This window comes from Varanus komodoensis, unplaced genomic scaffold (assembly GCF_004798865.1).
Source record: "Varanus komodoensis strain SLA01 unplaced genomic scaffold, ASM479886v1 scaffold16, whole genome shotgun sequence".
In the NCBI taxonomy this organism is placed as follows: domain Eukaryota; kingdom Metazoa; phylum Chordata; class Lepidosauria; order Squamata; family Varanidae; genus Varanus; species Varanus komodoensis.
Window position 1 is genome coordinate 17,771,286 of NW_025335468.1, and position 16,241 is coordinate 17,787,526.

General features: G+C 40.8%; 1 protein-coding gene across 9 annotated transcripts in view; it reads left to right on the forward strand.

The window, feature by feature from the left end:
• The window catches only part of TEAD1 (TEA domain transcription factor 1), a 231,230-nt gene that overhangs the window by 178,938 nt on the left and 36,051 nt on the right, over window positions 1-16,241 (forward strand). The gene's annotated exons all lie outside the window — the stretch shown is intronic.

Here is a 16,241-nt window from a genome sequence, read left to right on the forward strand (position 1 = left end):
TCTCTAATGCCTTTGATTACAGTGAATCAACCTCTTCATTTGTGCTTTAGGTATCCATGACTGTTTCGGCCTGGTTCTTCTCATTTCATTCAGATTACTCTGACTTTTCTACAGAAAGCTTCTCTGCCCTTTTTTCCTCTATTTTTGTGACTCTCAAGTTTTTATAAATGATCCCCTGCTATTCCCTACACACTTTTCCTGGGTGACCTTATCAGTACCACCTCAGTGATGGAAGTACTAGCTGTACCTCTCTACCCTTGGCTTCACTCCTTTGCCATCCTCCTAAATATAATTCACCCACCATATCTTGAGACTGAATTCTTAACCTATCCTTTGCATCTCCACTTTCAATCAGTTGCCTAAGTGTATGGAGACAATATTCTCTGTACAACCTTACAAAATTCTGCCCATTCTTCTTTCACTCCTTGCTTAAAACTGTTTTATGGTCTAGCTATGTTTTATCTTTACTGTTTTGCCTTTTTTTGCTCCTATCCCTTGTTCTTTGTCCAACACTCTGCTGCTAACGTTATTCTCTCCTCCCATCTAAACCATGTGATGCCTCTCCTTAGATCCCATCATGTGCTTTAACTTCTATATTCAGCAAACTCTATATTCAACAAAGTGCCCAGGACCTTGCTTCATCTTACCTCTCAGCCTGTATTTTTCATTTCAATCTTTTCCAGACCTCCATTCCTTCGCATTATCAACCTTCAGTAGACCAAAGTCCTCTTGTTCTCTTTCACAGCTTCTCATGTCTTCACTTGCTGCTCTCTGTGCATGCAGCTCCTTCCCTGGACATGTACACATTTGCATCGCTGTCCCTTTCTTCAAACTGTTCCTCACACCCTCCTTCGCTACATGGCTCTGGTTTTTCTATTTATCTTCATTCATCTGCAGCCAGACCTGAAGCACATGAAGCTACATTCATCCCCATAGCACGCTTTCCTTTCTTGTATTCTTTCTTCCCTTTCCTATTGCTCATCAAGTTCTTCTGCTACCTTATAAGTTCTCTGGAGGATAACAAAATGTCTGCATATCTGTAAGGCAGCGTATACACTGATGATAAAGGTTGAAATAAGGATAAGTAGTAGAAATACTAAGAATACATTGCCTAGTGTAATTGCTGCAGACAAATGTTTGTGTGGGGAACCAGAGCATTTCTCTTCCTGAATTTGGAGCTTGTTTAAATATTCTGCTTTAGAGCAATGTTTTACTATTCTGGATATCACTTGGACATTCCCTGATATACCAGTCTTCTCTTTTCAGACATAGGAGAGTGTTCTTGATCCTATGCTCTGTTCACGTGGGCAGCAGGACTGACCAGGGAAACTGTGAAGAACTGTGAATGTGCTAGAACATGCTTTATAATCCTCTTCCATTTATTTATTATTTTATTGCTATTATTTATATGCTGCCACCATATGCCTTGACATCTCAGGACAGCTCTTCCATGTACAAGGCACACATATTGCAGATGGCAAGGTGGGGGGAGGCTTCTTAAGTTCAGAAAATACATAAAGGAGCTCGAAGCCTTTCTGCACCTGAAATCTGCACCAGCGCCAATCCGAATAGACGGTTCTGAGTGGATGGTCTGAGTCGTTCTGAGGCAGCTTCCTTTCTTCCTATTAATTCCCTGGAGGCAGGAAGTTAGGAAACCACAGCTTTTGAGGAGTAAATACATGCAGTTATAATGGTTTTTATTACAGTCTCCTTCCAAGTATTGAGGAGGAGACTGGTATACATGTTTTAAAAATACCAGACAGACTTGGTGAACATAAATGTGCAAGAGTGATTTGTTTTGTATTTTTATTTTTTAGCTTGCAAGCTGGATTTTATACCACATAGCAAGAAAAGCTATGACATCCATTTAAATATTAATGATCTTCATTAATGGCTTGATATATAATGGTAACTTTTATGTTAAAATATTTGCCTTAAAAGTGTTTTAACATCAATTGATACCTGCGAGGTGTGTCACCGAAGGGCAGAAATTAATCTACTAGTTTTATTTCACGATGGCAAAAAATGTTTAAACCTGAATGTTTTACCTAAGGGGATTTTTTGTTTTTTTTTTATGAAAAGCAAATACACTCAAGAAAACATGGAAGATGCAGCCTTTCTTTTTATTAAAATGCTTGCAAAGTACAATAGTCTTTTCTATTCTTTTCGGGATACCAGTGAATGTATGTACCCTTGTAAGACATTATCCAGAGACTATTTTCTTAGAATAATGGAGATCAGAGATGTAGCGCAGTAAATTTACATCAGAAGAATCTTCTTGACAAAATAACTGTAAGTGAAAAATATTACAAGAATGCAGTTAGTGACTGAGTGCATAGAATACAATAACCCACTATCAGGAGTTGAGTATGGAATGTCATTGACTTTTGCTTGAAAAATGGGTTATATTGCTACCCAGTTCCAGATGACATAATAAACCATGCTAAACAACCTACAATTCACAACTCAGCAACAAACATGTGTTCTCTTTTTGGCTTGTTCCTAGTTAGCAAGCTGTGGATTATTCATGCATCTGGGACCAGATGACACAGTAACCTTCATCTCAACAGCAGCCTACGCTTCAGCAATGGCTAACACTCAACCCATGTACAACCCTTGAGTGTGGGTTCTGTTGTTTGACTCAAATTAGCCACAGTGGGTTGTCATGTTGTGTGCACAGAGACTGCTTCCCACAGGGTCTGTGGAAGCAGCAAGCCACCCTCAGCAACAAGCCATCTTAACCCTTTTCAGTTGATGGCAAAGCACTTGGAGCCTGGCAGCTCTGCATATATTACTGTGCATGCACTGGGCTGTATGAGTTGCCCGTCAAAGGCGCCCTGGTGATACTTTGGAGGGGCTGTTGGTCGTGGTCCCATCCAGTTTTTAAATAATTCAGTCCCAGTAATGTATACAAATAATTGCACTCATTCAACCCACCTTTCAGGATTTCCCCTTTACAAGCACTAAATAGTTGCCAATCTATCAGGTGCTTACAAGACTTCAAATGATTATTATTTACAAAAAAGGACTAATCCTCTATCCCTTTCACAGCAGGCTGTTTTGGTTTTGGAGGGAGAAGTTAGGTGTCCCCAGTGCCCACTCAGTTTGCTAGTGTCCCTCCAATAGCAGCAAAAAGACATTCAAAGAGATTTCCGCTGATGGGTGCTTGACAGGAGTTGCGCTCAGAGCCCCTGTTAGTAGGTATCCTGCAATTTTTGCAGCACCCTGTTGTATTATCAACTCTTGGTTACTTAAGAAACTTAGGGGATCCTGGGACATATGAATCCTGGGACATATGAATCCAAAATCCTGGATATTCTACTGGACAGAGCTGACAGGGAGTCAGTTTTTGTGATCTCCAAAAATAATACAAAGTTTTAACAGCAAAAGTCAAGTCATAGCAAGCCCAGTCTGTCACATGCACTGTGGACTGTTTCATGAACACCCCAAGTGGCATACATCACTCATAGGGTGGCTTAGGGTACGATGCCAGCACCCCTGCGAAGATGTTTCTAGGGTTAACTTTTCAATGTTGCTTTTCAGAATACTGAATAAAGTTCACCTTTGAAGCAGGGATGACTTAACCTCCTAGAAGATAGCACACAATCACTAAGGGTATTCCATTGAAACAGAGGTCTTGGGGTGAGGTGTTTAGAGTGATTGTTGACTTTCTTGAAAGTTATGAGATTTGGGTCATAGATCCATACCTGAAAGCAGCAACCTTGTTGGTTAAAAATAAGTTCGTGATCTAGTGACCTCTTCTTTCCTGATCATCACTTCCTAATCAGATCTGCATGCTCTCCAGCTGATGAATGGGGGCTATGTTACCGAAGGCTTCCTCCAGAGGAGTCATGTTGCCACTGCCATGATTTTTTGCCTAGGCATATATTTAGCAGCTGCTAAGGCAGCAACATAGACTATAAAAGGCCCTTGAACAAGATAGGAGTGGGTGGTTTGTGAAGCATAGCAGCAGCCTCAATTGTGCTCACCAGCAGAAAGGGAAGAGGAACGGACAGAAATGTCTTTTATTTCCTTTTTTGAATATAATTGAAAAGGAACTTAGAGGAGATTGTATGCCAGTGGGAGAGGATGATGGTGTACACCAAGATACATGCCAAAAGATAAGTCTTCGTTATGTATAGTCAGAGCCAAATCTGAGCTAGACTTTTATCATCCATCAAACTGAAGGAGCCATGCGGACTGCTCCATATGCAGCTGAACATAGTACTGGCCATGACTCTCCTTTTATGTTCGATAGGCCCCCTAAATCGGCTTGTTACAATAAATTCTTCTCTCTGGAAGGACTCTGACACTGTCTTGTGTGGTTTGTTTCTGTGACAGTACTGTTAACATGAAGTAACTTTCTGGAATAGCAGGTTGTATGAATGGGGGAGCAACTCACTTCAGAAATAAAATATTTTGCAATACTTGGCTACTTCAGTTACTACTTCGCTTGGCCTTTCATTAAGGCATGAAAAGGCTAAGAGCTTCATAGCAGAATGTCTATCAATCTATTGCTTTCTGTAATAGCTCCTTCCTACACCATCCTTTCTTTCTGCTCTATCTTCTTCAGAAGCCAGGTTTATCCTTAGCATAAAGTTTCCAAAGCCTTCCTATTTGTGTGAATGTCTCATATAATCTTTGAAGGGAACACCTGATCACATATACTTCAGAATGAGGGCTTAACAAGCAGCAGTCAAGCTGAGGGCCTTTCACAAGCTCCCATTTGCTCTTACAGTACAATTTATTTCTTCATGCTGAAATGTAAGCTAAATATTAGCTCAATATATTTCCTTTTGTCTTCTTCCTCACTTCTGGCCAGTATGTTTCATGTTGTCATCATATCACTGAAACAAAACAAAATGAAAAGGGGAAGCCCCCCTTTGGCATCACAATTTAACATTTATTTTCTCTTAAGTCTCAGTTCATAGGTAGTGGCAAATCTTATTGTGAGTTGACTGTGTTTGAACTGAAGGTCCTGCACTGGATCATACATTTTACATATTAGCTTTGGAAATGGATGTTTAAAAATCCACATTGGGATAAAGATTTAAACCTTTTTGAATAGTGAGATTTTCAGCAATAGGATACCCATAGTACTACCCAAAATGTCAGATTATACAAGCTAATCTTGTATATAAATACAGACTGTTTACTTATGCATATTACACAACAGCTCTTACTTCCTTATTCATAAGCCTGAGCTGAGACATGGATGACCAGTCAGAAGAACCATTCTGGTGGATGCTGGGGATCTAACAATGTGCTGATCAAACCACATATCTATTAAGTCAAGTACTGAAAGGCCTCAATGCCTCACAAAGGAGTAATAGACTGAAGCAGGAAAAATGTTTGTTTGTTTGTTTAATTTCTATACTGCCGAACAGCCAAAGTTATCTGGGCAGTTCACAAAATGCATTTTAAAAAGTTACATTATGCACATACACATATTATACAAAACGTAAAACTACATGTTAAGCAGGTGTGTGTGAGAGAGAGAAAAAGAAGGAAAATATGCAAACCTTTAGCAACTAACAGGCCCCAAAAGCTACTTGAATGCCCTGCAGGTCTTTATCAGGCACCAAAAAGATAGTAAGGTTGGTGTCAGGCAAACCTCAGTGTGGACATGAGTCAACATGTCCAAGAACAATATCTAAGGAAGCTGAGCCTTTCCCAACCTGGACATGTGTTAAGCCTGAAATTCCCATAATGTCCAGCCATCGTGGCCATTGGCTAGGATTTAAGGAAATCACAATCACATCTAGAGGGTACCAGGTCAGGAAGGCTGATCTCAGGGTTGGATTACAAGTTATGTTGAAAATCCACAGTTCAACAATACATTTACAGGGACCAACTAAAATAATACAAAGGTTTGTGTAAACTTTTGAATTTCCCAAAACCCAGGTTTTCCAGAACCTCAGGGTAGGTAGTGAAAGAAAAAGAAAAAACAAACAGGGGATGGGGGAACAAAGGTCCAAACATTAGACTGGATGTTGTGGTCATGAGGTCTATAGTTTGGACATGGTCTCAAAAAGGGGGATTGCAGAACACATTAAGACACAATGCTATGAAAAAATGCCTAGAACTCCCAGCATGTCCCTGCCAGTGTAGCTGACTGGTACATGCTGGGAGTTCTAGGCCCTTTTCCATCCAAACTGGATAAGTTTTCAGCCTTAGTCACTGATTTATGGATACATATATGGATATTTAGTCTCCCTTTGTTCAAATTTATAACTGTTAGAAAACTGTACTTTCCTATATGGACACACACATGCACACACCATATGAATGTATTGAAACTGCTATATGCACATCTATATAGTTTCCTTCCATCCTTCCTTCCTTCCTTCCTTCCTTTCTACTTTTTTTCTTCTATTTTGTTGAAAAATCATCCAACAAATCACTAAAATTAATATTTAAAATATTAATATTTTAAAATTAATATTTAAAATATTACTTGCAGGGGTTGCAGATATAGGGTTAAACCTAGCATTCTGAGATGAAGAAAGAACAGCTGACCTTTCAAAAACATAAGGCAGTGTCCTACAATTAAATAAGGGAGTCCTAGCACAACACCAATAGCTTTAGCTTGTGCGGTGGGATTTCCCCAAAAACCCTGTCATGCCAGCTACTCCTATTTGTGTTGTTCAAAAGTCCCTTACTCTAGTGCAATGTACTGTGTGTTTGTGTAGTGACATGGTAGGATACTGCCTATGAAGGCTGGCGAAAACACAGTTCTGATTCTTGTTCTGGGTAAAATACACAGGTTCCTAAGTGAGTGCAGAGCGTGAATAAAGAGAAACATGACCTTTCTTGTGGATAAGGCAGCTATTTTTGTGTTGCTGGTGTCCCATGTGAGTCACATGTAAAACCCTGCTATTCTGTTAAAGCAGTAGGTAGAGGAAGAAGATATACCTAACACTTCCTGTGCCCACTGCATTTCAGCTTCAACAGATGCTCTCCTAGCATGGGAAACATGTCACTTCACTTCAGCGACAGATGCTGCTTGTCAGTTTTTACTTTCAGCTGAAGCTCAAACTCATCTAGAGTCTCTTTGTCTCAGTTGTTATGGTTGAATGTCATTTCTGTATTGAATATTATGAAGTCTTTCTTTAGCATTGTGTTGTCTCTGATGTACAAGGAATGAACTAGTGTTAATAAATACTTGTATGGCATGCTACAGCAAGAAGACCTTGGGAAGATAAATGGCTTTTTGTATTCTCTTTGAAAGATGGAAATACATTCTTCATAAAAGACAACTGTGGCCAAAGGCATAGAGTTCATAATTACATTCCTGACACTTGTAAGTTTGATTATGTGCAATCCTGCTGTCTGTAAACAAAAGCCTGATCCATTGACCATTGGTCTGAGAAAGTCAGAAGGGGGTAAGAAATGCTGACTGTGCCATTCCTCTATAATCTGAGTGCTTGTGACAGCTGGTCTACTTTAACCAACAGCCTGTAAGTACCTAAGAAAAACCATGCTGGATCAGAGCAAAGGTCTGACTAGTCAAAACTCAGAGTGGCAAACCAGCTGCCCACATGATCCCTTAAGCAGGATGGGTGCAATACCTCTGCCTGCCCAAGCTCCTCAGCAACTGGTGTATGCGGCCATGCCAGCACTGGTAAAGGAGACAGCACATGGCCAGCAAGACTAGTGGCCATTGATAGCCTCCTCCCTGTCCAATCCTTTTTTAAAGCCATCCAGATACGCAGCCATCACCATTTCCTGTGGCAGCAAATTCTAGAGATCAACCATAAGTAAAGGAATACCTCCTTTTATCAGCATTATGGCATGACCATGGTTCACATGTTGCACTAAGAATTTATATAAAAGAAGTAAGATTTTGGCAGATCTATTTTCTATTCCATCCCTTATGCCTAGCATGGAGTGTGTCTTCATCAGTGCAGCTGAGCACTGGGTCTGCGTTTTCATTGAGTATTTCACTACTATCCCAAGTTCCCATTCTTGCTGAACCACTGCTAGATCTGATATCATCAGCATATACAAATTGGATTTTTTTGCCCCAACAAGCATTGCTTTACACTTGCTTATACTGAACTGCATTTGGCATTTTGATGCCCGTTCTCCCAGCTTGGAGAACACTCCCTCTTGGTTTTAAGCACTGTGAAAAGTTCCGTGTCATCAGCAAGCTTCGCTACTTGGACACTTCACTGCTTAATCCTAATTCCAGATCATTTATGCATAGGATGAAAAACATTGGTCCTAATACAGAACCTTGTGGGATTCCACCAGTGAAATTTTTCCACTGGGAGAAATTGCAGTTTATTCCTATTCTCTTTCCCTTCTGTCTTTATACCAGTTAGTGATCCATATGCGGAACCCACCCACCCCCACACACACACCTTTGATTCCATGAGTGCTTAGTTTGCTCATGCGCCTTTGTTAAGTGACTTTGTCAGAAAGCCGTTTGGAAGTCCAGGTAAACAATTTCTACTGGGTTGCTCCTGTCTATGTGCTTATTGACACTCTCCAAGAACTCCAATAGGTGAGTGAGACAAGACCTCCTCTTGTGGAAGCCATGCCAATTTTTTTTCCCAGCAGGACTTGTTCCTGTTTAGGGATATGTTAAATGTTTTGCTAAGAAGGTCAGTGATTTCATGTTCGAGTTTTTTGAGAAATCTAGGTTGGATACCATCTGGACCAGGTGACCTGCTGACTTTCATTTGCCAGTAAAGTTGAGAATTTTATCTTTTGTCACTACTGTCTGCCTTAATTCCTTAAATTCCCTTCCAGAATACATAAGCTCAGGGTCAGGTATCTGCTCTTCTGTGTGAAGAGTGATGAAAAAAAGATCATTCAGCTTCTCTACAGTCTCCTCATCCTCCCTTAGTGCTTCATAATCTCATTATCTTCCAATGACCCAACTGCTACCTTAGCCACTTTCTTTCATTTGGTATAGGTAAAGAATGCTTTAATTGTTAGCAATGTGCTCCCCAAACTGTTTTGTTGCTTGCATCTTCCTTGTGGTCCCATCTGTTGTTTGGGCAAGCCTTCAATTTTTTGAAGGAAACTTTCTTCTAAGAGGTTCCCTGACCCTATGGATTTACCATGTTGGTGACTTTCTGGATTTGGTGCTACCTTTTCTCCCTTATGGTAAGCATATTATTTGTGCATTTATCCAGCCAATCTGTGGATATTTGAAGTCCCCCATTATTACTGCCTTAATTGGTGACTTCCATGATTTCATTTCTTACCTCAAGATTGCAATGACCATTGTGGTCTGGAGGATGATAGCATAGTCCTATGACTAAGTTAGTTTTGGAGCCAGGAATTTTCATGCATATTGCTTCTGTGGAGGAGTCTTCACATTTTAGATTATCTATTTTGCTGGACCCTATGGCCTTCTCAACACAGAGGGCAACACCTCCTTTGGTATATCTGCCCCTGTCCATCCTATGTAGTTTATATCCAGAGCTGAATTTATCCCATTGGTTACATCCACTCCACCAAGTTTCTGTAATTTTGGGAATGAAAATACTTTGGATTTCAGTTAGCCTGGGACCAAATTAATCAATTTTAGGGGTAGCACCCCCTGACCAAGGGGAGTTGTAGGGGTGAGATTTGGGTAGCAAGACGAGAGGACCTTATCTTGTAGCATGGGGGCTAGTCTGTCCATCTTGGGATCCTAATCATGACCGTCTAGAATTCCCCAGGCAGACATGGTGCCATCTCTTTCTTCCAACCACTGATCTATTGGTGGTTCCCTAGCCTTTCCTTAGGTTTTCCCTATTCTAAAGTATTGAAATGCTTCTCCTAAATTAAGCTAAAATATGTTGGTATTTTCTCCCAGCTACTGTTGGGTTGAACCTTACTCACCACTGGAATGTAGCTCCTGAAGGCCACTCCAGAATGGATTTGGGCATGGTTGAAGGAGATGCAATGAGAGTCCCATCTTTTGTTCAGCGCTGCTGTCTTTACCACATGAGTGAGGGTGGAAATCACTTCCATCTTACCTGCTATATGCACCCATCTCCATCCCTTGCCTTCTTTCGTAGAACTGGGAATGTATAGGCACATGTTTATTCTTGGGCAGAACTGGAAAATTAAAAAAAATAGTTGAGGCTATTGCCAGCCAACAGCCTCATGTGAATCTTCATGGGAAGAGGTGGAAGGAGAATGATTGTCGGTTGGTTTACATTTGCTGGCAGGTTGCTGTGTGTGTGGAGAGGTGATAGTTTTGTCCACTTCCCAATATGCTGTTTCAGGGATGGGGAACCTTTAGCCCACAGATCTAGCACTGCCCAAAGGAAGTCCCGCTTTAGTCCACCAACCTCCCTGCATTATCTCTGGTCATTTCAGGTACCAGTGAAAGCTTTTATAAAGTCTGGGTGCACTAGGAAAAGAGACGGTGTGAGCAGTCACATTGTAGAGTCACATGCCAGCAATGGGTTGGTAATGTGGACATGGAGCTCTGCAGTGTGAAATCCCTCCATTTACTTTGTAATGTGAAGATTTGTCATCAAGTTACCATCATGTTGGCCCTGCCTTACTTCCCAGGAAACAATTTGGCCTCTGGGCCAAAAAAAGTTCCCTACTTTTCTTTTTCAGATGTGCAGCCAAGGCACAACCATTGTCAAACAGGGTTCTGCTATGCATAGAGGGGTGGTTGGGTCAAGAAGGAGCCGCTCTAATGGCTGTCTGATTGCCATTGCTTCACTCCCTAGGGCAGTAGAAGTATTTAATCTCAGTCCATGGTTTAATTTTGGGAACCCTGGCTTGTTTTTCTCCTAACAAGTCGGTAGTCATAAGCCCAAAAAATTGTGACTTGTTATGGCCAAAGCAACCAAGTATCTTTCAGTGTGACCTAGTATAGTTTTCCAAAATTATAAGAACATGTTTCATACGTTAAATGTATTGATGGAAAATATTCTTTCTTGTATGCTTGTTTTCCGCCAACTACAGAAAGAAACAAATAGGACAGTTTAGTAGGTAAGCAGCCTTTGTATCTGCCTCCCGGAGAACAGCATAAATTTAACTGTATTTATTTTCAGTAGATAATCTGTGTGAACACTGGTAAAACCACAGATACTAATAATGTAAAATCAGTGCAGTAAATCATTTGCATCACAATGGTCTACAAATATTTTGGTAGATGTACCTTCAACAGCTTCAGGTAGCAAGATGGCACACATTGTGGTTTTTTTTGTTTTTGTTTTTCTGACAACTGATGTGTAGGAGCTCAACATGCAGCCAGTTGGACTGAAAATACATCTATGAGGCTGCTGCTGATTTGAGGCAGATAGAAGCTCTATAAGAACCTTAAGCAATGCACTTATACAAAAGAGTGGAATAAAATAATTGCATAATCAATCAGTAGAAAATGCAGTGGATAAATATTGTACACTGCTATGCCTGCCTGCCTGCCTCCCTCTTGTTTTTTTCTTCCTCTCCTCAGAGGTGGCCCGTGAGGGAGTGTGGCACGTTGGCATTGACTGAGCCATCGTGAAAGCAAAACGTGCTCAGGCCATTCATTCCATTCACTCATGTGGGAAACTGTGGGCCACCTTAGACACTTCCTTCTCCCAGTACTTGCTGATGGCAATCTGCTTCCTACCTGCCACAACATCTCAACAGATGCCACTGTTCTCATGAGATAAAAGAACCAGCTGCTAAAGCATTGTCTATGTATGGACAATTCCTTTCAGTTCGTATTAAGGAATTTACTCTAGACTCAACACAGACTCCCTGTAGGGTCTACCTGAAGACATGCAAGTGGAGGGAGTTTGCTTGCTTGCTTGCTCTCCCTCCCCTCCCCTCCCCCTTGAGTAGATAGCTTCTGGTCCAGGTGAAAAAGGAAACAACCCACTTAAGCAGATTTGTCCTGCCCTTTATTTTTCCTGGTTTGTTTGACATATATCATTACCTACCTAGGACTAAGTGCCTGGCAAATTGGCCCTGCCAGTTGAGCCACCAGCATAGTATAACTAATGTGCTCACTTTGACCGCCTTTAACAGTAGGAAGAACAGGTTTGGAAGGGTGTTGAGGATATATCATTGTTGCTAAGAAATTTTTGAAAAGGCATCTGCTGTTTTGGCATAATTCACAAATATAGCAATCTTTTCCATTCTTCTCTGGGAGTATGTTCAATTGTATTCAGTGGGAATTACTTTTGAGTAGACTTAGTTTTCAGTATAAGATTGCAGTGTAAATATTCTCACTCCCCATATTTGTTCTGCTTCTGTTGGTAATTAGAGGACTGCTCATGCAAGCCCAAGGGAGACATATTTATGTCAGCCTCACAAGTCATAAAATACCTTTCGGTTCCACCTAATGTTAATTTACTCTTGCTTTCCCCTATTTCATGTGCATGTCCTTCCAAATATACAGTGTGAGTGTTCCTTGAACCTCCAGAACAGATATGGAGGAAAGACACCATAAGGGTATAAGACAACTATAGGAAATCTATTCCACAACTGTGTCTGTTTTGTTTGACAGACACTATTGGGTTTTGACTTCTATACTGAGCAAAAAATATATTAGGAAAAAAAGAATAATGGAGAGTCATAAGGAGATGCTGGAAATGGAAGTAATATTCAGAAATCTGAGAAACACTCCAAAACCTGTTTGCTCACACTGATAGATATATGTTTGCATGAAGCTAGCAGGTTTAAGTATTACCTCCCGCCCTCTCTCAGAACAACAGCATAGGATTTTGAGCTGTTTTTTACAGTTAAATAAGACTTACATTGATTGAATACCACATATTGATATGACCATAATTCAAAAGTGCCTGAAAAGTTGGAAGCTAATTTATCTGCATGTGAAAAAACAGGTTACTCAGCATCTCTAACTTTATTGAAGATATAAATGTCTAATATGAGTCATAGTATTTCTTCAGCTGTCTAAGAGAAAGAATTTAATCCCAGTGTTACATTGTTGGAAGTTTTTACTCCCAAGTTACTAAATTCGACACAAAATGAAGATCTCAGCAATTTAAACAAGCCTGCTTTATCACAAGTAATAAGTAACTCAAACGAGAATTTCAGAATAATATTAATTAGCAGTGCAACTATCCAACAGGTAAACTACACCATGTGCTTAATCCTGTACATGTTTAGACAGAGAAAAGCCCCACAAACTGAGTTGAGGTTGCACCCAAAAAGCACACAGAAGCAGAGAGGACATGGGTGCTTTTTGACAACAGTAGCCGCTCTCCCACCTGCCTGACTGGTTTTAGAAGAACGTAGAAGGACCAAACTCAACAAGGCAACAGGAGATACACGATTTTATGTCTCACCTTTCCTTCCTTGCCTTGCCTTTTCCAAAAGGATAATGCTATCTTGGAGGTATAAGACAATCTGGCTTGGATCCATGCTGCTTGGAATCTTATTTAAATACTGCATTTCAATTCTTGTCTAATGCCAGTATAACATCAATGCCAAAAATACTGTTTCTAGCAGGAGTAGTCAAAGTGCTGTCCACAAGAAGCATGCACTTCTAGGTTCCTCTCTGCAGGGTACCCTAGATGTCCTGCCTTCCCATTTAAAAATAACCATGAAATTTGTATATGTCCTTGCCAAAAACCTTATTTTAAAAGAAAGTAATTAAATTTAAGGATGGACTTGGCTCCATTTTTCTACTATCTTGAGCACCTGGAGACTCAGGAAAGGCTGGGAAAGGTGTAGGAACTGAGAACCAAGTCTTTGAACCTGGATGATTTCACTGCAAAAGGAATAATGTACTCACCACCCTCTTTCACAAGCAGAATTCTGTATGCGGCTTTTCTTTGCATTTGCCAGCTTCCCTTTGGCAGCAGTCAAGTAAAGGCGATGTCACATATCGGAAGCCTGCCTTTGTCAATGCCCATGGGTGTTGGCTTGCTTTAACAGCATGCACTTGCCAGGACCTTGACCAGGTCAGGGTTCAGACGACTGAGCTACCAACTAAAAACACACAAAAAAAAAAAAATGCCCAAAACATTTGCTCGCTTTTCAGGCATGACCCTGTCCTACCCCCAGTGCTGGCTGCTCCAAGTACTGCTTCAGCACCATGCAGGGGCTGTCACTTCACAAATCATGAAAAAAGGCAGTGGGGGAAAAGCTGTGGCCACATTAGCAAGAGGTTATGATTGTAGCAGGTGTGAGCAAGCCAGTGACATTTGCCCAAAATGCTGCTGGGCACTTGGTATTTCTGTACTGGCAGTATCCTAGGTAAGCTTGACAAGGCTGGCAAGGGGGTTCTACTGTTCCTGGTGGGTGGCTTGCTCACAACTTCCCACAACCCACATCGGGATCAGGTTACCTGGACTTGGATGGTAGGACAACCCATTGTGAGTCAAACAACACCTAAAACAAGCTATGGGTTTTCAGCATGGCATGTTGGGTGGGAAAGGAAGCCTGCCCCATAGAAGTGATTCAGGTATGCATGACACATTGTGGCTAGTTATTCATGGCGGGTTGCTGTGTCATGTACATTAAGTCTCTATGTTGTAAATGATAAAGAAAGATCCTTTTAGTTATTTTCCTTGCAAAAGAGAGCTGAAACTGAAACACCAGACTCTTGCTCTATGTATAATAAAATGATAGTGTCATTTGTTCCTTTCCACCCTTCTTTAGCTTGGAGTGGGATAGTTCTTTTAATAATTTTTCAGAAAACCATGATGATATGCTTAATTGTATGTTAGCAAGTAAAACAAATGCAGGTGATTTGTCTTTGTTTTGTATGTTAGCATCCCCTGACATTAGCAATTTGTCTCAGTTCCTTTGAATTCCTAACTGGATTATATATTTTCTTCTCCTGGTATTATTTGACAAGAGCCATTTTTCATGGCCTCACTGCATTCTTCAACCATGAGAGAGTTTAGTAAGCAGCAGCCATCTCAAGACTACATGGGCTACTTTGGAATGTACACTGTCAACTTCTTTGTACTTCATGTGCCCCCAAGTGCAACAATTTAATCATTTTTGAAAAACCAATGGCTACCATATTAAATCAACTTAGATCCTCAAATGCAAAAATATTGCCAATGGTGATGGACAAATTTCTTCTTAAAAATAAGTAGAAGTATGCCATGCTACATATGCTATTCTGTTCTAGGCTTCTGCACACAAACCTGCAGCTCTCTGCTTCTCTTACTGACTGGGTTCACACAACATGATTATGCACACACAGGGGTTGAGTATGGGTTTAGTGTGAGTTGTTACTAGACTGTGGTTTGTTGTTGGAACGTGGGTTGTTGCATTGACTGAAGCCAGCCACAATACCAACCTATGAAAGATCCCATGGTTTGTTGTTGGATTGGGAACTGTGGATTGTTTGTGGGAACTGTGGATTGTTTGTGGTTAACAGACCATGGCTTCCTACTGTGAATGGGTTCAGACAGCAACCCATGGTTCAACAGCAAACCATACTCAGTCATTAAATGTGGATTATCACGTTGGATGAGCCATCCACTGGGGGTTGTAGCAACCAATGCATTGCCTGCCAGATGCCAATGCATTGCCTGGCAGAAATAAAAGCATTGCACAGAACGGCTTTTTGCGCCAGAGGCTGAACAGTAGACAGCAAGCAGGGCCTTTGCAGAGCCAGATGTGCCAGGAGAATGGTGTATCCTAGGCTGGCTTTCCCCCTCACATCATTTGCCACTTTAGGGCAGCTTTTTGGGGTGTCATCTTCCCCATCTCATTGATCAACAGGGAAGAGAATCAGGCAGGAAATTAGTTGGCTAATCTACACCCTTTAGAAGTCTTCCCCTTGCTTTTATTTCCTTGCACATTCCGAGCCCCTGTACCCTTAAAAATTACACTCTTAAGTATGTGGGTGGCTTCATGTATGGTTGCTCCCAGATTGGTATGAATGCTTTCAATACCTATGCATTGAGAGCCTATATTTTCATTGTCATTCATTAGAAAAATGCCGTGACTAAGGGGATTAGTCATCATTCTGTTTAGCGTAGGAATTACAGTAACATAAGGAGAAAATAATCACACATGTAATGTCAAAATAAACATTTATGTCCTAAGAATATTGTCAGATGATGCCATACCATCTGTCCCTCTGAAACACATTGGAATTTTTGCTGCTGCACCAGCAGCATCTGGTACTTTTGGCAAGATCTGCAAACAACTGTAGTAGCTTTACAGCTGCCTTTAACATTGCTTCACATTTAAAAGCACAGTGTCTTCTGTAGTGTGTCTGTTATTTTTCTAAGTCATAATTTATATCTGATTTGTAAGGTGCAAACAGAGAAGTTAGCACCTAAAGAATGGGGGATGGA